The sequence below is a fragment of the Mesoplodon densirostris genome, chromosome 14 (assembly GCF_025265405.1).
Source record: "Mesoplodon densirostris isolate mMesDen1 chromosome 14, mMesDen1 primary haplotype, whole genome shotgun sequence".
NCBI lineage: Eukaryota > Metazoa > Chordata > Mammalia > Artiodactyla > Ziphiidae > Mesoplodon > Mesoplodon densirostris.
Genome location: NC_082674.1, coordinates 60,867,940 through 60,878,756, shown reverse-complemented (window position 1 = coordinate 60,878,756; position 10,817 = coordinate 60,867,940). Strand labels below are relative to the sequence as shown.

The following is a 10,817-nucleotide window of genomic DNA, read 5'->3' as shown; positions in this document are numbered from 1 at the left end:
TTTATACAATGTGTGCCCATTAATATAGATTTATTGTTATTGCTTTACACCATATATTTGCTTTTTAAATTATATAGGAAGAAATGTTACAAACCAAACTTGCAATAATGTTGACTTTTACATTCACCTATGTAGATACTTCTACTATTTTTCTTTATTTCTTCATATAGCGTTAAGTTACTGTCTACTGCTCTTTCATTTCACCCTGAAGGACGTCCATTAGCATTTCTTATGGGGCAGGTATACTAATAACTAATTCCCTTGGTTTTTGTTTATCTGGGAATATCTTCATTTCTCCTTCATTTGTTTTTTTTTTAACCTTTAATAAAATAACTTTGGAAATAACATACATTTCCATGACACCAACACTATAGTTTTCAGAGTCACAGTAAGATACACAGAATTCCATCTGTAATTAATACAAATGACAACTTTTTTTTTTTTTTTTTTTTTTTTTTTGCGGTACGCGGACCTCTCACTGTTATGGCCTCTCCCGTTGCGGAGCGCAGGCTCCGGACGCGCAGGCTCAGCGGCCATGGCTCACGGGCCTAGCTGCTCCGCAGCGTGTGGGATCTTCCCGGAATGGGGCACGAACCCATGTCCCCTGCATCAGCAGGTGGACTCTCAACCACTGCACCACCAGGGAAGCCCACAAATGACAACATTTTAAGCAGTAGTTTCTGTTACAAGGCAAACAAAATCAAGAAAGCAACCACCAAACAAAAGAGAACCAATGCTTCAGAGAAGGAAAATCCAAGAATAGCATACGAGAACAGTTATTGTTTCATGAAGGGTTTCTGACATAACCAATGATAAGGTCACCAAGGACTGCAGTATCAATGCCTCTGCTTATTGTACTGGTCGGAAACTCCCACTGGATTCGTTGAGACACCATTCTGGGCCCCATTAAATACTGCAGAGCTCTCTCCAGTCAAAGAGAATATCGATGATGCAGAAATTCCTCTGGATGCAATCCTGGATCCAGCTTAGATCAGAGTTGGGGTGCAGACAAGCTTGGCATAGGTGAACTATATCTTTGGGGTGACATAGTTGGAGGACTTGGGTGACAGGTGACATGGGCTCCTCCCCCACTTTCCCTCTTCCTGGAGGTGGCAGCAGTGGCAGGTGAAGGAGTGAGGCTCCCTTTCATTTTTCAAGGATAGTTTTACCAGATATAGAACTCTTGGTTGACCATTTTTTCTTTTAGCAGTTTAAGCCATCCCATTGCCGGCTAGCCAACACGGTTTCTGAAGAGAAACTGGTTGCCAGTGTTGCCGAGGCTTCCTTGTACAAGAGAGGTCCTTTCTCTCATTCTGCTTTCAAGATTCTCCCTTTGTCTTTTCTAACAATTTGGCTATATTGTGTCTTCATGTGGATCTCTTTGAATTTATCCTGTTTGGAGTTCATTAAACTTTTTAGATATGTAATTTCATGTCTTTCACCAGATCGGGGAAGTCTTTGTATATTATTTCTTCAAAAACGTCTTTCTGCCCTATTTTCTCTCTCCTCTCTCTCTAGGACTCCTATAATACATTGGTACATGTGATGATGTCCCACACACTTCTTAGGCTTTGTTCATTTTTTAAATTTTTATTTTTTCTTTCCTGCCCCTCAGACTGGAAAATCTCAATTAACTATTTTAAAGTGTGTTGACCAAATTAGCTATTGGGCACTTTGTTTTAATTTCCTCCTTAATCACCCATTAGTGAGGGTGGGACACCCATTCTAGGATTAAGGGCATGCCTGAACACATGACAACCAAAACGGGACAAATGAGATTGAGAGCAGTTTGTTACACATATACTTACAGCCTGGGGGAGAAGGACACCACACACCACACAGGACCCCACGGGAGTTGTACTCAAGAACTCCCATGTGGGAGGTAGGCTTTGTAATTTCAAGAAGGTGGGTTGATACCTGGTTTCTGCAGTGAGTTGTGATTGTCTTGTTTGAATACTTTCACAGACTTGCAAGAAAAGGAAAACTGTTACTCAGGGATAAGCAGGAACTGTGCCTGGTCCCTATAATAAGAAAGGTTGTTTGGCTATGGGTATGGAGTTTCTTTTTGGAGTGATGAAAATGTTTCTAATATTGATTGTGGTTATGGCTGTATAGCTCTATGAATATACTGAAAAACAGTGAATACTTTCAATGGATGAATTTTATGGTATATTAATTATATCTCAATAAAGCTTTTATATTAAAGGTTCCTTTCATAACTAATGAGAGTTTATCTTAAGGCTACACAGAAAAGAAAAAAAAAGTATAAGTTTTCAGCTCGGCTACCGGAAGGCCAGTTTTCAAGGAACAATGGGCTATGAACTTTTCATCATTCATGATCCGACAGCAGCTCTGCTGACTTCTCTCTTCATTCCCTCTGAAACAGGCAATTGTTGTCCCCTACTTTAATAAGTCTGCTTAATAAGTGACTCAGTATTTCTAGATTTCTCCTTCACTTCTAATCTTGGCTTTTGCCTCTCTTCTTTTTGAGAGTCTCCGATTCAATTTTTTCGGATATTCTTGTCCCCTTTTCTGCAGAGTTCTCATGCTAGTCCACTCATAAGTCACTGGTCTGGTTAATGTAATACACCTTTTAGCTAAGGCAATTACCCCTAATTTAATTAGCTGTGGCAAGGGCAGTAGGTAATATGATACATTGCTGGTGGGAATGCAAAATGATACAGCCACTCTAGGAAATGGTTTACTCCTTTCTTGTAATGCTAAATGCATTTACTCTATAACCCAGTAATCCCACTCCTGAGTATCTACCCTAGAGAAATAAAATCTTGTGTTCACACAAAAACTGTACACAAATGTCCATAGCAGATTTATTTGTAATGGTCCCAAACTGAAAACAACCCAAATGTCCTTCAAAGGGTGAATGGATAAAGAAATTGTGGTACATCTACACAGTTAACACTACTCAGCAGTAAAAAGGAACAAATTACTGATACATGCAACAACTTGAAAGAATCTCAAAACATTATGCTGGGTGAAAGAATCCAGCCTTAAGAGGTTACAAACTATACAATTTCATTTATTTGACATCCTCAAAACTACAACACTATAGTTATGGAGCTTAGATCAGTAGTTGTCAGAAGTTATGGGTCGAGGGAAAGTATGACTACAAAGGGTTAGCACAGCGGAGGTTTTTGGAATGATGAAACCGTTCTTTATTCTGATTATGGTGGTAGTTACATAAATCTACACGTGTTAAAATGCAAAAAAAAAAAAAGTACACCAAAAGAAAAAAATCATTTTTTTAATATAGTAAATCAAAAAAACTAAAAACTAATGGGCTTAGAATATTGTTATGGACTGAATGTTTATGCTTTCCTCCCACCAAAATTTCATAAACTTAAATCCTAATCCCAAATGTGATGGTACCAGGAGGTGGGGCTTTTGAGAGGTAATTAGGTCATGAACATGGAGCCCTCATGAACCAGATTAGTGCCCGTAGAAAAGAGGCCCCAGAGAGCTCTATAGCTCTTTTTCTGCCATGTGAAGATACAACAAGAAGATACAACCTAGAAGATGGTTCTCACTAGACCCGACTATGCTGGCACCCTGATCTTGGACTTCCAGACTCCAGACTCCAGAACTGTGAGAAATAAATTTTTGTTGTTTATAAGCCACTCATTCTATGATATTCTGCCAAAGCCCAAACTAAGACAGGTATTAACAAGCAAGATATAGAAGAAATGCAAATAGCCAACAAAGAAAAGATGTTCAGGTGTATTAAAAGTCAAAGGAATGCAAATTAAAACAGCAACAAGATATTGTACATTTTTCAGACTGGCAAAAATGAGAAAGACCGATAGTGTCTATAGTGGTGATGAGCATGTGGGGAACTAAGCAGCCTCACACGCTGGTGAATATGTAAATTGGTAGAGCCGTTTTTAGAGGGCATTCTAATGGCATCTTTAAAAATATGCATATAGCCTTTAAACCAGGGAGTATAATTCATTTAAGCAATTCCAGTACTTACCATGGTACTTAACTGGTATATAAGGAAACCGTTCTTTATTCTGATTATGGTGGTAGTTACATAAATCTACACGTGTTAAAATGCAAAAAAAAAAAAAAAAAGAGTACACCTTATATACCAGTACCTGGTATATAAGGAAGCATTAAACATGTGAAAATTGAGATTATCAGGTAAGATTTCCTGGAAAAGATGAAAGTTTGAGCTGAACCTTCAAGGATGGCTAGGGTTTGAATCAGTGAAGAGAAAAAGAAGGATATTCTAGGAGAAAGAAAAGATGAGTCACAGTGGCTCAAAGAGGCAGGATAAATATGGTAAATTGGCATCAGCCAGGCTTCAGTGAAAAAGAAAAGTAGGAAGTTAGAGAGTACGAGATGGAAATTTCCTCACACATGAGGTTCACCTCCTACTTTAGGACCCAAATAGATTCCACCTCCCCTAAGAAATCCCCCCATACCCAAAATTAATTGCTAGCTCCATTGCACTTCCATAGCCCCTGAGGGAAACCTCTTTATCACTGGATCTCAAACTTTATCCTGTATCAGAATCACCTGGTGGGTTTATTAAACACAGATTGCTGAGTTTCTGATTCAGTAGGTCTGGAGACCACAATTTGAGAGCCACTGCTCTAGCCAAATTGACCTCCTTCGAATTGCTAAAATACCATTATAGTAAGCAGCTGTTATTTTTGCCTTCCCAGCATTCATCCTGCCTTCTTCCAGTAACCAAACCCTTTTCCAGAAGGGAGCCACTTCTAAATAGTTTAGGTGTGGCTGATCTGCCTCCCCTGACCATAGTAGACACATGACCAGTCAGAATATTCCATTCCCATGGTCAGGAATGGGAATGATTGATTGATTCAGGAATGAGGACATAGCCAATCAGAATCTTCTCTGGGATTTTTCTGCCAGACTTATCAGAGAAGATGCTTTCTTTCTGCCAAGGTTGCTAAACTGATAACATGTGAGTCTTGAGCTTCTGGTGACCCTCATGACTACCAAATGTAGAAAACCTACTAGAGAAAAAAGGAGGACGTAGATGACATCACTTGAGCCCTTATATCCAGGCATGCCCAAATCCAGGCTATTCCACAGCCCTGTCAGTTCCATGTGTAAATAAATTCCCATTTTCTTTAAGCCAGTTTGAGATGGGTATTTGTCACTTGCAAACCAGAGTCCTAACTAATATATGAATTGATATGGAAAAGGGGAGGGGTGGCAATGATAGACCTTACAGTATGGAATGCCATGAGGATTCTTCTATCTCTGGCTGGGAAGTAGCAAGTCTTATTCTGTGGTTACAAAGGAGCTCATTAAAACTGCTGTAACTTGGAACACTGACTTTGTGCCTATCACACCTAAAGCTTTAGAGGATTTTAGAAAATTTTAGATGTGAACACATGACTTAGGTTGTTCCAATCAGACTAAGGAAAAAGATTTATTTCATTTTAGTTGAAAGATCCTCCCTGCCTCTATTCCAAGAAATCACCAAGGAAGTCTCTGGTGCTCTCCACAGTTACTGGCAGCTTCCCTGCCACCACAAGAAGCCAGTCTTAGGATGACGCCTCTACTGTAGGATGAAGCCTCTACTGATAATAGCAGATGAAGAGAGGAATAAACCTGGGTCTGTAATGACATAAATGAGCCATTGCTGATGTTTAGCAGTTTGAAGCCCACCCTACTGCTGAACTTTTGGTTACATAAGACAATAAATTTGTTTGAATTGTTTTTTTCTGTATCTCAAAGTCAAAAACTATTCTAAGTCATATAATTGGCTACTTCTGGCATATAATTCTTGCAGGAAAGAACAAGCTTCAGTCAAACTGGTCCATCTGAAAGCAAATAGGAAATACGATAGATAACCTTGCAAAGAGGTACCTTTATTGCCTAGACAGAAATCCCAAAATGGTGTGAGTCAGATATAATAACCTTACTAGGGTGCAAAAGCCAAAACTTCTACGGCATGCTAAAGTAAAGAAGGAGACACAATGGGAGATCTGATCAGGATCCAGGAAGAGCCAAAGAACCAGGACAGCTGAAGGGCCAAGGTCCTTCCTGGCTCCTCCAGCCCACCCCAAATGGCTCTAGGTGGGACGAAGGTAAATAGCACATAGGTGAGCCAGTCTCTGGGATGCAGACTGGGGACAAGTGGAAGACAAGCTGTGCCTCCCCACCTCAAAGCTGCCCGAAGACAGAGGCCAAGACTGAAACAGTCAAATTGATTGAAGGAGCTTAACAGAGAAAGAGGCCTATTCCTAAGGAACAGAAATGAGCTTTCCCATTCAGTATCGATGGGGATGCAGTCTTTCTAGAAGGCAATTTAGCATAACAAAAACCTTTTTAAAAGAAATATTGTGGCCATGCCTTGTGTCTTGAGGGATTTTAGTTCCCCAACCAGGGATGGAACCCGGGACCCCAAAGTAAAAGCACTGAGCTCTAACCACTGGACCACCAGGGAATTTCCAAAAACAAACCTTTTTAAAAAATGTATCCCACCCCTTGGACCTAGAGTCTGTCATACAGAGTGCAGTAAGTTAGAAAGAGATAAACAAATACCATATGCTAACACATATATATGGAATCTAAAAAAAAAAGAAAGGTTCTGAAGAAACTAGGAGCAGGACAGGAATAAAGATACAGACTTAGAGAATGGACTTGAGGACCCAGGGAGGGGGAAGGGTACACTGGGATGAAGTGAGAGAGTAGCATGGACATATACACGCTACCAAATGTAAAATAGACAGCTAGTGGGAAGCTGCTGCATCACCCGGGGAGATCAGCCCGGTGCTTTGTGACCAACTAGAGGGGTGGGATAGGGAGGGTAGGAGGGAAACGCAAGAGAGAGGCGATATGGGGATATATGTATATGTATAACTGATTCACTTTGTTATAAAGCAGAAACTAACACACCATTGCAAAGCAATTATACCCCAATAAAAATTTTTTAAAAATGTATCCACCCGGGATATAGCAATTTTATATATAGGAATTGATCCTAAAGAAATGAAGACTTACAAATAACAAATGCTGGAGAGGGTGTGGAGAAAAGGGAACCCTCCTACCCTGTTGGTGGGAATGTAAATTGGCGTAGCCACTATGGAGAACAGTATGGAGGTTCCTTAAAAAACTGAAAATAGAGCTGCCATATGATCCAGCAATTCTAATCCTGTGCATATATCCAGAGAAAACCATAATTCGAAAAGATACATGCACCCCAATGTTCATTGCAGCACTATTTACAATAGCCAAACATGGAAGCAACCTAAGTGTCCATCGACAGATGAATGGATAAAGAAGATGTGGTACATATGTACAATGCAATATTAGTCAGAAAAGAGAGTGAAATAATGCCATTTGCAGCAACATGGATGGACCTACAGATTGTCATACTGAGTGAAGTAAGTCAGACACAGAAAGACAAATATCGTATGATATAGCTTATATGTGGAATCTAAAATATGGTACAAATGAACTTATTTACAAAACAGAAATAGAGTCACAGTTGTAGAAAACAAACTTATGGTTGCCAGGGTTATTATTATTATTTTTTTTTAGTTTATTTATTTATTTATTTATTTAGGCTGTGCCGCGCGGCCTGAGGGATCTTAGTTCCCCACCAGGGATTGAACCCAGGCCCCCTGCAGTGGAAGCACGGAGTCCTAACCACTGGACAGCCAGGGAACACCCGTATTTTTTATTTTATTTTATTTTTATTGGAGTATAGTTGATTTACAATGTTGTGTTAGTTTCAGGGGTACAGCAAAGTGAATCAGTTATACATATACATATATCCACTCTTTTTTACATTCTTTTTCCATATAGGTCATTACAGAGAATTGAGTAGAGTTCCCTGTGCTATACAGTAGGTCCTTATTAGTTACCTATTTTATATACAGTAGTGTGTACAATATATGTCAATCCCAACCTCCCAACTTACCAAGTCAGAAGGAGAAATACAAATACCATATGATATCACTTATATGTGGAATCTAAAATATGACACAAATGAACTTATCTACGAAACAGAAACAGATTCACAGACACAGAACAGACCTGTGGTTGCCAAGGGGGAAGGGAGTCGGGGGAGAGTTGGATTGGGAGTTTGGGACTAGCAGATGCAAACTACTATATATAGAATGGGAAATATATTCAGTATCCTGTAATAAACCATAATGGAAAAGAATATGAACAAGAATATATATGTGTATATATATATGTGTGTGTATATATATATATATATATGTATAACTGAATCACTTTGCTGTACACCAGAAACTAACACAACATTGTAAATCAACTATACTTCAATTTAAAAAAAAAAGAAATGAAGATTTAACTATACTATGAGAACATTCTCATAGTATTCAAAATGGCCAATCACTGGAAACAACTTAAATGTCCCCAAATTGCCAAAGTTATATCTTTCGTTTCACAAACACTTATTAATTTATTTATTCGATATGTCTTCTATATGCCAGGCATTTTGCTAAGCACTGGGAATGCAACACATCAAGTTACGTGCAAACATCAAGAGTGTTCAGAAACTTTTATACCAATTTGACAGAGCAGTTTTATGTCTGTTAAATCTAATAAAATGTGAGGCTTGTACTTTATCTTTGTTAATTATTTCATTTTTTCCAGTAACTTATTTTTATTGTATCTTACAAAAAATACATGATTGGGTCCAGGAAACCAGCTGGTCTGGCCAAAGATCATAGCAGAGACTAAGACGCTGGCACTGAAAACAGTAAGACAAGAAAAGACTTGAGATATTTAAGAGGAAAAATTGGTATGGTTTGGTAATACAGTAGATAGAGGGGAGAGGTGATATATGCAGCAATGGTGATTCCTAAGTTTATGGCTTATTCAGTGGGACAGATGATCTTGCTATTCACTTAGACAGGGAACACTGGAAGACTGCCAGGTTTGGGGGAGAGGGGATTCATTAGTTCTGTCTAGCTTGGATACGCAGAGTTTGAGGTGTCTTTGACACATTTAGAAGTGCTAAATAGGCAGTTAGATACCTAGGCTGGGGCTCAGAAGAGGCTTAGGAGATGTAAATTTGGAAGTCACTGGCATGTATCTAATAATTGAAGCTGAAAACCATGGATGAGATTACCTGGGGAGATAATATTGAGTGAGAAGAGCAGATGGCCAAGGCCAAGTGTTGAGAATAGGCAATAATGAATAACTACGAAGAAGAGGATGAGCATGAAGCGATAATTGAGGACAGACCACATAACTGTTTTATATTCATACAATAGAATATTATTAACCTATTACATTTTTTAGATTTGTACGATTAGCTGAAAAAGTTTAAAGTATCTATAGTATGTTCCATTTTTAAACAACAAAATATATATGCAATCATATATCCAAAAGTATATGTCATAAAAAGCCTGGTGTTAACAGTGGAAGAGATTGAGAGGGTTTTTTTCCTGCTTATTTTTATATCTACTTTTTTTCTTTTTTTTTTAAATGACCACAGTTTTTCCCTCGTGCCAAAGCAAACTTTGCAAAACTTATGTGTCCATCAAGATACAGTTCTCAGATTTAAAATTTTACCTGAAACACAGAATAAGAGCCCTCAAGTTTTGACTAAAGATTGCCAAAGTCACATAAGGATTCTCTGAAAATACAATCTCTCAGGCATGCTAAATTTCTGTTTTTTTCTGGCTTGACACCTATCACAGCTACATACTAGCACCAAGGGAAAAAAACCAATTTACAAAAAAAATTCACAAAATCAGAAAGTGTGGAAAACATTATTAAAGAGTAAATTATCAAGGAAAATATTTGTTAAGCATATTTCAAACAAAGGACTAGTTTCCCAACACAGCACCTATAGATCAAAAAGGAAAAAATAACTCATTGTTATTGTTATCAGATTAGCATAGATCAAAAAATATGACTTACATTGGTTAGAGTGTGGGTGATCAGCACTCCCACATATATATTTTTTTTCTTCAGCTAAGATAGCAAGAGAGAAAATCTATTGTACACATGTTACATTCAGTCACAACTGAGAACAGAACTAGTCCAGAATGTCCCAGGTCCAGGGCAAAGGACCAAAAGAGGCTGTTTTGATAAGAGCAAGGTGGGTCTCTCAAAGGTGGTCAAGGCCATCAGAATGGCCATATATGTTTCAGATCCATTGAGACAAGTTCTAGGCAGTAGGCATGCAGTCCAACAATTTGCACCAGCGTCCCTGGCCTCTGGCTTCCCTTGTTTCTGCCCCTGTGGATTCCATGGGTGTAAGAGTTTACTGTGACATCCGCTTCATCTTTCTTTTGCGCTTCGGCATGCGCATTCGCATCTTCCTCCACTCCGGTCCTATGACGCGGAGGTTTATCAGAAGATGGCGCTAAGGCCGAGAGCAGCGCCCCCATATATTTCTATTTAGAGTGTAAACTGTTGTGATCTCTATGGAGGACAATTTGGCGATATCTATCAAAATTACAAAAGCACATGCTCTTTGAAACAGCAATTCCTAGGAATTACTAGGAATTCTACTACTAGGAATTTATCCTGGTGATGTACTCATAGTTGTACAAACATATAAGATTATTCACTGAGCAATATTTGTAATTGCAAAAAAATTGAGAACATCCTAAATATCCACCAGTAAGGAATTAGTTTAAAAACTATGGTACATTCAACAAATAAAAATACTGTGAAATTGTAGAAATGACCAAGGAATCTGTAGAATAATCAAGAATAATCACTGAGCTATATTTAGTGACAAGCAAAAAATAAGAGGCAGAACAGTGTGTGCGGTGGGTGGCTGGAGTATAGCCTTTTATACCTTTTAAATTTGAACCATTTAAATACAT

The 10,817-nt window shown here is 38.6% G+C and overlaps 1 pseudogene; it reads right to left on the bottom strand.

Annotated features, from left to right (window-relative positions):
• Positions 1 to 683: 683 nt before the first annotated feature.
• LOC132501355 (ATP synthase F(0) complex subunit C3, mitochondrial-like) lies at positions 684 to 10,373 on the bottom strand (annotated as a pseudogene).
• Positions 10,374 to 10,817: the final 444 nt, after the last annotated feature.